The 10818-nt window shown below is 41.5% G+C and overlaps 1 long non-coding RNA gene across 1 annotated transcript; it reads left to right on the forward strand.

The window, feature by feature from the left end:
• Nucleotides 1-615: 615 nt before the first annotated feature.
• On the forward strand, nt 616-1644 carry LOC122132889. The gene is made up of 2 exons (XR_006152401.1): nt 616-716; nt 828-1644. It is a non-coding gene; the product is annotated as an uncharacterized LOC122132889 (long non-coding RNA).
• Nucleotides 1645-10818: the final 9174 nt, after the last annotated feature.

Consider the following 10818-nt stretch of genomic DNA (forward strand, 5'->3'; position numbering starts at 1 on the left):
GCTATGGATGAACATAGATGGTTTCATATTGTACTTTCTGATGTGTATGGCTTTTTCAGAGGGCTTGTAAACAGATATTTTAAAGTATAATGCAATATATTCCTCATTATGACACTGAGCACAACCAGAGGAAGAAGCAGATCCCTGCTGGTATGAGGATCCACTGAGATATACAAATGTCATATGACATATACACATACATATGATCTGGGCATGAATCCCCCAAATCCAGCATGCAAATATATCAGAAGGAAGCACTTTACTCCCCTATAAAATGTATGGAATTACAGATAAGATTGCTACTAAACTGTTGTTGACAAATGCATATTTCATGTAAATTAAAGTCATCAGAAATAAACCATACATCAACCATAAATTAAGTTTGGAGTTACAAATACATTCAGGCTTTACATTGGATAAAACCTCAAGGTTCCTTTTCCTTAACTGGTAAAATGATTTGTAACCAATGCAAATGCCTTGAACTGTGTGCTCCTTGGGTTCATTGTTAGTCACGTAGGTCAAGGGTCGTGACTCTGGAAAAACAATATGCACACATTTCCAATTACAAATATGTGACAAACATCTCTTGACAGATACAAAGTGGCTATGAGGATGCTCAGAAGAACAAACCCTAATGAGCAAAAAATGAACGAGTCATTTAAAGGTCAGACCTCATCATATGCACTGCCCAGAGGCTTCCAGAGAGCCACGTTATGGTACGGATTTGCAGTGGTTCGTTTAAGAAATGCCTTTTGATCTTTTGTCTACTGTACAACCCTTTTATGATTAAAACCATCCATGTTCTTTCTTTCTTTCCCCTCTTCAAGACTGCTGTTTGTTTAGCTGTTCAGATGTCAACACTTTGCTTCTACTTGGGCTCCTGCATGCACCTCTGCATGATCACAGAAGAATGAATGCGCCATCTTTCTGATAAAGCATTTTCTGACTGCCAAGAGCCACAGCACCTCCAGTGTGGCTCTTCTCTGGTACCGAAGGCATGCATACATAACTCCACAACAATGTCCTTTTTGTATGCCAGGCGAATAAATGTAAAATACATACAGAGCTGCAGAGGTGAAGTGACTGCCAAGATGAGCTCCCTCTCCAATTTCAGCTCATGAGGATCAAACATGAAGACTCTCTGTCATTACAAAGCGGTGGCACACAAAGCTGGTGACGCAGTCGCCTCGGCACGTACCGTACGAAACCCTGAGAGGTGAGCGGTGCCGCAACGGGCCGCTGTATTATCTCCCGGCTAGCACGTGGCAGAGCCGCCGCCGTCGCCTCTCTCTCTCTCACAGGCCCGGCACGTGTTAAGCCATTCCATTCTCTATTGGCCTCAGAGACAGGGACAGGGACAGAGAGAGAGAGAGAGAGAGAGAGAGAGAGAGAAAGAGAGAGAGAGAGAGAGAGAGAGAGAGAGAGAGAGAGAGAAAGACGGGGGATCCAGGGGCAGAGAAAGGCGCTCTGCTGTCCCGGCGGCCTTCAAAGGCACGTCCAAGACATCTGAAAGTTTTAGAAACAGCAGATCAAAGGGCCCCTCACCTTGTGTTAATTAGAGGGTGGCACGCCGCTAATGTGGCTCGCCAGCCAGAGAGACGCGCAGATGGGGGAACGAGGGAGAGAGGAAAAATGAAACATGATGAAAAAAAATGTCTTTGGGAACAAGTAGCTTATTATCCAAGCGGACTTTCTCTCTCTCTTTCTATCTCTCTCTCTCTCTCTCTCACACACACACACACACACACACACACACACACACACACACACACACAGACCAAGTGACCTGATTCATCCACTTACAAGTTCCCCCACACGAGTGTGCATGCAGACATGCAGCATCCATAATCTTTTGAAGTGAATGAGATGATGAGATTTACTTCTCCTGCATATTTTCATATTTTTCTGTAGATGCACACTGTGACTGAAGAGCACGGTACATTGCTTCACACTTCACAGATTCCTTTTCTCTGCCTTCTGTGCTTCACATAAACATTGCTGTGTGCTTCACACCGAATTATCCGGTAGCACGGTAGTATTTGTCATCTCAGATTGACTTCTCGCCATGTGAAGTGTCAATACGCCCGTACCTGACATTCAGCCACTGAGGAGCTGGTGGCTGACGCTGACTAAAGTCGACTGAACAGACAGAGGAGACGGGACAGACACATGGTGGAATCCACTGGTATGGCAAATATTTGATGATGTGATTTTCAATGGATTGAAGAAAGGGTCGTTGTTGACTTTCTCTCTCTCTCTCTTTCCCTCTCTCTTTCTGTCTCTTTCTCAGTCTCCTCCCTCCTTTGTACTCTCAATCTGTCTCTCTTCTTTCTTTCTTTCTTTCTCCCTCAATCAGAACAGTACACACATAGAGACTGCAATGTTTAATTAAAATGTAACACAGGAATTTACTTTTTTAAATCATCTTTCCCCATTTTTTTGTGAGGCACTTTGCCCATTTGTGAGAAATTAATTATGTTTTTCAAAATCTTTGCCAGCCTGACTGTGCCACATGAAAATGTGAAAATGTGTCATTTACTTCAAATAAAGGACACACTGTATGTGAACTAGTATTACTGAATGACACACAATAGGTAAATGCACGCTTTATTTTATCTGACAGCAGTCAGCGAAATGTACTACTGTTTGTTCAGAATGGATGAGGCGTGTGTAGACTAAAATCCTCTGAAAGCCTAATGCCTCAGCCTAAAATGCCTGATTTCAACTCCACAAAGGAAATATTTTATTTATTCATATGTCTTTTGTGCAAGTAGAGTTTCAGCTCTTAAAGTCCAAATCCTTAACCTGAATCATTTACTCAGGTCAAAACACACATTTCCAAAATATCCTATGCACCCTCTGCAGTGGCAGATTGATCATTTCTTTTACTGGGGTGCCAAAGGGGTGGCAGAGAATTTCCCTGGGGTGACATTGTTATACACCCCTCCCTGTGCTTTGGCATGTGAAATTAGCCAGTTATGTTAAGGCAAAAAGAACATTTCTATTACATTTTTTGACCTTTAGTCAGACCTTTAAGCTGACCTTATACATAAATATATCATATATGCCTTACTGCTGATAGATAGCGTTGGAAGTAGTTGAGTATTGAATATTTATGAATTGTAGTGTTGACTTGAGTGAGTGATGAGGACAAAGGCCTCAGGTACGGTTCAGTGGTTGACGGAGTGTGTTGCCTAAGGGGAACAGCCTAATCAGCAGGGTATTAGGAGGTGTTACTACTCTCCCCACACCAACAACACCCCAGGGACTCAGGGACTGGCTAGGGCTCAGGAAGTCCTCCTTAACTGTAATCAATGGGCAACTCAATGACTCTCTCAAAAATCCCTCTACACAACTGACTAGAATCTTGAGCATCTTCATACCTAACCCCACATATCTCACCTCTCTATTACATATAAATAACTGAACTATCTAATTCCCTGATTATTCCCACCTCAATAACTGTCACAAACTGCCATCACTGCCAACTGACAAGACATGGGGAGCAGGCGTGAGGGGCATCTCACACACACACACACACACACACACACGCGCACTGGACAGACAGGGTTATGAAGGGACACAGAAAGGCAGCATTAATATATAGGTAAACTACAAAAATGAAAAAATAAAATACACCTTCCTCTGGCACATGTGAGTTTCTTGAGGGTACATCATGTGGCTGCCCATCTGCTCCTATCTCCTCCTCCCTCTCATCTCGTCCCTCTCTTCCCATGCACTCAGGCTGGTGAAACTAGCTGGCTATCTATGTAGCTTTAATGTTACTTTTCTGTCATTCAGGAGTTTTTGACACAGCTTTCCAATGGATTGGTGTAGTAGGACTTATTTGTGTGTGTCCTTGCTTGTTTCACAACATGGTTTTCAGTCCACTACATTCTGCTAGCTTTCATGGGTCGAACTTCACACGAAACGGCTTATAGCAGAGTTTCCATCTGTGTGCACTCACCTCCATCTGCAAAAGCGGCAACCACAGGCTGCAAGCAGTGCGTAGGACGTAGCAATGTTTTCATAGATGTTCGCATCTAGGTTGCATGTACTGTACGTTGCTCTCACGCTTTTGATTGATTAATGCTTGTATCCATACACAAGAATGATAAACATTTACTTGGCTGGTTGGCGTTTAGTCACTAGGCACTTTAGTCAATGGCATTTAGAAGGGTTGTTTTAGGTGTATGGGGGATTCTGGAATGAGGTGGCAGTTGGGGTGGCAAGCTCCTTTACCGCGGTGGCAGCTGCCACCCTTTGCCACCACCATAGATCCACCACTGTTAGCAGTCTTCATTTTTTTTCTTTGCCAACCGCCCTCCCACTAGGACTGAGAGCACTCCAAATAATGTGTTTTCCAAGAGTGAGGCGCTTTCACATCATTTCCTCTCACTTAAAACACATTTGCGCTCTCCTAAGAAAAGAAAATGCAAAAGAGTGACTTCCAAGGCAATGGAACTAATGAATAGGCGTCATTTAATTATGATTACATTTCTTCTTTTTATCAGCCACATCAAGGCTCTTTTAATCAGTCTCAATGTCATCTCACCATGGCTTCTTCTGCATTTGATTGTGCATGTTAATTTAAAATTCAGACAAATCAATGCGCCCTGAGCTGTAGCCCTCTGCTATGAACAAACTGCAGAACAGGGCAAGGCAGTCGATAAATTGTCCTCCCAGGTCCTGCTCTCCCGGTGGTACAGGGCAGCAAAGATGAACCTGGCACAAGCTTGCCTGCTGCGTTTCACTCGTGCATTATGCTGACAGTCAAACGCCTCTGTGTTGAGAGACCTACTAAACTTTATTTGGCCAGTGTACGCAGACGATCGTGGTCAATTTCATCATAACCAAAAAAAAAAAATGTATCGTACCAACGTTGATCCATAAGAGGAGTTAAGAGCTCTTGGAATATATCATCACAAATTGTGTTTCATTCTGAGGAGGAAGAGTTCTAAAGGCTCGCCGTCTGTATCGCTGCTGGAGTTTAAAAATGATCTGATCCGCGAGGTCAACATGGACACTGCGATACATCAATTTGAATGTCTCTGAATATAAATGAAGCAGGGCTCCATTCCTCAATTGCAAACGATCAAAATGTGCCTCTTAGTGTAATTACTTGGGTTTTTACACATCAATTAGCAATACAATTAGGCACTGATGTGATTAATTGCACGGTTAAGGAATCGAGGAGCAACTGATCTCCCTAATAATGAACTGTCAGATTGTAGGGATTGGCCCCCTGCTGATATAAGACAGACCAAGGTTACCTTACAACTCCCGCTAAATCATTGTTTTGTTAGGCCTATATCCACTGTGAAGCACTGGAGTAGTCATCTTTCAGCTTTCATGCCCGTAATTGTAATATGAATCCACAGATAAAGTAGATTACATGCATATAGGGAAATGTGTGCTCACTTTGAATAGTGCACTTACGGCAACTGCAGTATGGGTAGAGAGTAGAGAGTAGAGAGTTTGCCTTGGAATTTGAACTAGATATGAAAGAATCTACCTATAAATACATTTTCTATCTATCTATCTATCTATCTATCTATCTATCTATCTTTCTATCTTTCTTTCTTTCTTTCTTTCTTTCTTTACTGCATAAATGCACTTAGCTAAACTTACAAACGTAGAAAAGTGTTGGTTCGTGTAACTTTTTGTAACACTTTTGTAAGTTTAATGTAAGAGACTCAGTTTGAGCAAACATTTGCGATCCCTGTCTCTTACAGAGTTTCACAGAAGTGTTTAAACCCCTGATTTTGACATGGTTACTGGGAGAGCTTCTTCAGTATAGCTCAAGACGTTATATGCAGCTTTTCATTTTGCTTTCAGGATCATAAATAACTTATGGTGCTTATTATGCATGCATAATTTAATTTTAGATTTGATTCCAAAGCTTCAAAATTTCCAGCAATTCCAATTATCTCAAGAGGTTTCATATACACACTGTTTGCCATGCTCTGTGGCTCTTAAATGTCTGTAATTCAGTCATTAAGCATTTATACCACCATTTAGAGAAAAGCACAATGGTCATCACATTGACAGACATTTCAAAATGTACATGGGATATTTGAAGTTTGAGGTGTCAAAATGTGTCTTTTTAAAATACTGCATTATTAATGCATATTGTATCATACATAGGATACATTGAGGTAGAGGTGGTCTATGTAAGAATTATTCACAGCACAGCCATGATGTGCAGTCTGTGTGGACATGCTCAGAACGTCACTAGCGTTACAGCTCTAGCTTAATATAGTGCTTTAAAAGCCCAGCAAGGCACAGGAGGAGAGGGGGAAAAAAACACTGCAATCAAGCTGCCTCTTTTCCAGCAAGTCTACCCTTTCTTCTCAGTCCCAAATATCATTCTTATAGCACTCCTCTGCACACTAGAGTTAATGGAGATCAGAATCGTCTGGGATCCCCTGTGATTACTGAAAGGAAGATATGGGCTTGGCACACAGCTGTGCAATATTTAGTTCTTAAAGTCACCCGCAGGTCTCACAAACCTTTAGAAATACTTCGAGAATGAAATATTTTATATCAGGAATCAGTGATGGGCTGGATAGAGAGAAGGGCCACTGTGGAATTAAACTAATCTAGAAGTGATCTAATGAATCAGACATTACTGTATGTGAGTTCAGTCGAATGGATGTAGGCTCGCCTTCCAAGGATGTAGTGAAATGCTTACATAAGGCATAAACAAGATGCAGTACGTGAAATAGAATATAACCAGCATTTTACATCATAAAACTGAGCCAATGACTTGAAAAAACAGCAAAATAATTAAGGAAATTCACAACATCTTAGAAATCTGTTAGAAATGTGTGTGATTGTGTTACTTTGATTTATATAGTATATTATTGTACAACTGCTTTGTGGTGCATTACTGTAAATCACAAATGCATTATGGGAAATTGTACATAAATGAAACATGTATCTTACTGTAGAACAGATAGTCCTGCATAGTACTGTGAAAAGCTTTCTCTAGGGCAGCGGTTCCCAAACCTTTCATGGCAGGCCCTCTCTTGACAATGAGTTGGTTCAATGGTTGCTCAGGGTTCTTATTTCGTTTTTCGCTTATATTCACAAAGCATTTTGTCTTACCACTAAAGGTTTTATGCAAAATCCATTTTACAAAGCTGCTGAGACCAACTTTGACTAAGGAAAAACAAGAACTCCTAAGCTAAGAGAACGACTCCGTTGCTATGGCTGACAAGTCTCATGCATGAGTTTGCTTTCGAAGACCTTGGTGATTTGGTTGCTGAGTGACAGGTATGTGCCTTTGGAACTAAAACAGAGACTTTAACTTTAGCATTGAAAAAGACAAAATCGGCGTTCATATAAAAATAAAAAAAGTTTTAAACTAAACTGAAAAATAGAACATTGGCACTGAAAAGATGTTTTGATGTTTTTTTTATTATTCTGCTTTTTCAATGACAATAGTGTGTGTACACTGGGGCTACATTAATTTTACAATCAAGCGTTCTTTCAATTCATTGTCTGCACTGAGTGGGCTGTTTTGGTATGATGACGTCCCTTACAAGCTCCATAGGCAAATGATTCCCTTGTGATTGATACGGTATCTTTTACAGTAACTCTGCTTCTGCATTCCAAAACATTGTAACATGGAATGATAGAAACTGCTTTTTTCCTGCTAGTTTTGGAGTTGGTCTCAGTGAGTTAGGAGTCCTCTCGACTACTTCTTTGTTCTCCCAGACTCTTTAGCAAAAGGGGCTTTGTGAATTACTCTTAGTCCCCAGTTTTGGACTGACACACCGAAATTAGCAAGTTAGGAGCTGATTTTAGCCTTAAGGGCCCAGGTCAGGGTGGAAGGCAGGGATAAGGCAATGGTTAAGCTTATGGTTGAGGTTTGTGTGGGATTAGCCTAGTTTAGGTCATTGAGGTCTAGTTGGGAGTCCTAAAGTGGTTTACTATCTGCTGACTTGTAGTGTGGAGTCTAAGAAGTGTTAGTCTTACTGTAAGTGCAAATCTTACTGATGTTTTTTGCATACTCATGTGCATCAAGGAAATGCATTCAGAAAATGTGTTATGTTTGTGAAAGACAAAAATCTGTTAGGATTTCGTCTTTTTATTAAGTCACGTACAGATGAAAAGCATATGTGTATTTTCCTGCCACGGAAATGACTAGACTACATGCTACACCAGAAGCAAGTGTGCTGGCCTACCTATTTCCTCCTCAAATATGCCTCCTCAGCTTCTTACACCAAAGTGGGAACTGCTAAAATGGGGGAGACATTCCCATGAGCTCTCACTCCTTCCTGGTGGAGGATGTTGGGGTGTGAGGATATTACTAACACTGAAGGCTTCAACCATTCTTTGCAAATGAGGCAATTTCACGAGACCATCAGTTAAGTGCTAAATTGGACAAGTCCTGAGACTGAGACTTGTGTTTTACAGTTTTTCTCAGTAGCTTTGTTACATTTCTTGGAATCATCCTTCACATTTTCAAAACAGTAAGTGCATTTCTCGAAACAATTGCAAACAGCACCAATTTGTTACCTGTAAAAGCATGTAACTAGCTCTAAATGATTAGTTTATGTCTCCAAAGTACCCAACTATGTCTATCAACATGTCAGTGCCACCATAATGTAAAGTCCTTTTGTCATTGACTGGAACCAAGACGATTAGAATGCTTAGCCATGTCATATATATAATTGTATTCTATGAGTGTATTCCTCAGTTACACATTTGTGTTTTACTGTACTGTTTCTTGTACTCACACTAATGTCTCACCATACCAGATCAGTGTATGCGAACTGAATATTATTTTGTAGCAAGTTACGTAAACATAAAGTTGCAGACTCATTCCACAAATACACCTTGGTGGCAGAGCACAGTTCAGCACATAACATCATTCATCTTTGGGGAGGAGAGGGAGGTCTTAAGTTCCCAAAGGCTTAGTGTGTGTGTGTGTGTGTGTGTGTGTGTGTGTGTGTGTGTGTGAACCCAGATTTTGTCCATTGTAAGTAGCCAGCAAACATGAGCACACTGCTCACGAGCGCTTCCCCTGCCTCCTCAGGTCCCAGGGAGACCACTTATAAGGGATGCCTGTGTCCATCAGGGTGCCCCCCCCCCTCCCGCTCACATTCCCACCTGTGCAGCTGCTACCTGCTACCTGTACAAGCAATCTCCAGCACCAGCATCGCATTGAGCTTTTGCAAATATGGCCACATGCAGTCAGTGTTCCCACCTCTAAACATACACTGGCCTATATATGAAGAATATATTTCCACCTGTACTGTTGATTACCTGCGTGCTGCACAAGCCATCTCAAACACCAACAATGTGTTGAGCTTCTGCAAACATGACAGCGTGCAATGTTCTCCTCTAACGTTTATGCATTCTCAACCTCTAAACATACACCGGCCTATATAAAAGAATAGGATGAGAAAATCAAGCACGCAACTCCAAAAGAGTGAGCAAAGCAGATTTTTTTTCCCCATTCAAGAGCTCTCAGCGCAACAGCAAGAATAGAACGTGATTAAATCTGTAGATTTCGAACAGTAATCTGAACATTAATCTGTACATTAAGGGAAAAGGTTTTCTTGTATTCTTTAACTTGAAAGTCACTCAGATGTCTGAAAATGCCACTGTAGACACTGAAGGGTGCTTAGAGCACTCTGGCCTGCCAACACACAGCCAGCGTTTCTTTGTTCTGGGCTTTCATGCAGAGATCCACTTTAAATGACTCACGCGGCTCGCATGTGCACTGAACCGCATCTATATTCAGAAAGATTTCAATTCACCTTTCAAAGCGAGTCCTCAGACATGCCTGAGATTTGCATATCTCCGTAAATATCTATATTGTCAGAGCAGGTTAAAAAGAGCACCTTTCATTTTGAATGTTTGTTTGCGCTGCATCTGTTGTACCGAGAGATAAGGGAGGCTCATACCAAGCCCCCATCAAACCTCCTTGCCTTTGATCAGCTTTGATATTTTAAGATGGTTGGATTGAAAGAGTACACACACGATGTGTGTGTGTTAGTTTTACAGGTCTCTCTAGTTAAAAGCTTACATGTTCTTCATTATTCAGCGAAGCACTGAATTATTGAGATGAAGTGATGGCTGTTTTCACATGTCCTAATCTTGCACAATGGTGCTGTTCCTACATCCTCAGGGTGATTGCTTTAAGTATTTGAAATGAAATACAACACGGGGAAGAGGCAGCGGGAGACTGACAATATTTTCATCACAGAAAAAAAAAAAACATGAGTACATTCACACACTTAATAATTGAATGCATGGAAATTCTGCAGATCCACAACAATCTAATCATCTCACTATTCGTGTGGACATGCGATGAATACGGTGGACATGATGTATGACTTGAGACAAATCTGTGCAAGGGATACAATGCCCATGCTCTGCTTTTTTTTGCCCACTTGTACTGTGTGACTTTCAATCTGATTGCAAATGTCCATAAATTAATCTTGCTGTGCTTTCATCATTTCATTTTATTGAATTCAATTTGATTAGCAAAGATGACCTCCTTGACCCCTCTACACAGACACCCCCCGCCGCCGGCCCTCCATGCCTCCAACCTCTCTATATCTCCCCTGTGATCATTTCCATGCAAATCCACCGAGGCCACTGATGTCCATTCACTTCAATTATCTTTTTCTTTTCTTTTTTTTGCAGTCATTTGTCCCTATCTAAGACTGTGGGTCCTTTTCCCCCAAATGATCCCTATTACTCTGGGGCCTGTTCTGAGTGTCATTTGTCTGGAGAGCTGGCGATACATCACCACCCCAGACTGCTCCCCGTGACACAGAGTGAGTCATGCCCCAGACC

This window comes from Clupea harengus, chromosome 5, assembly GCF_900700415.2.
Source record: "Clupea harengus chromosome 5, Ch_v2.0.2, whole genome shotgun sequence".
Taxonomy (NCBI): domain Eukaryota; kingdom Metazoa; phylum Chordata; class Actinopteri; order Clupeiformes; family Clupeidae; genus Clupea; species Clupea harengus.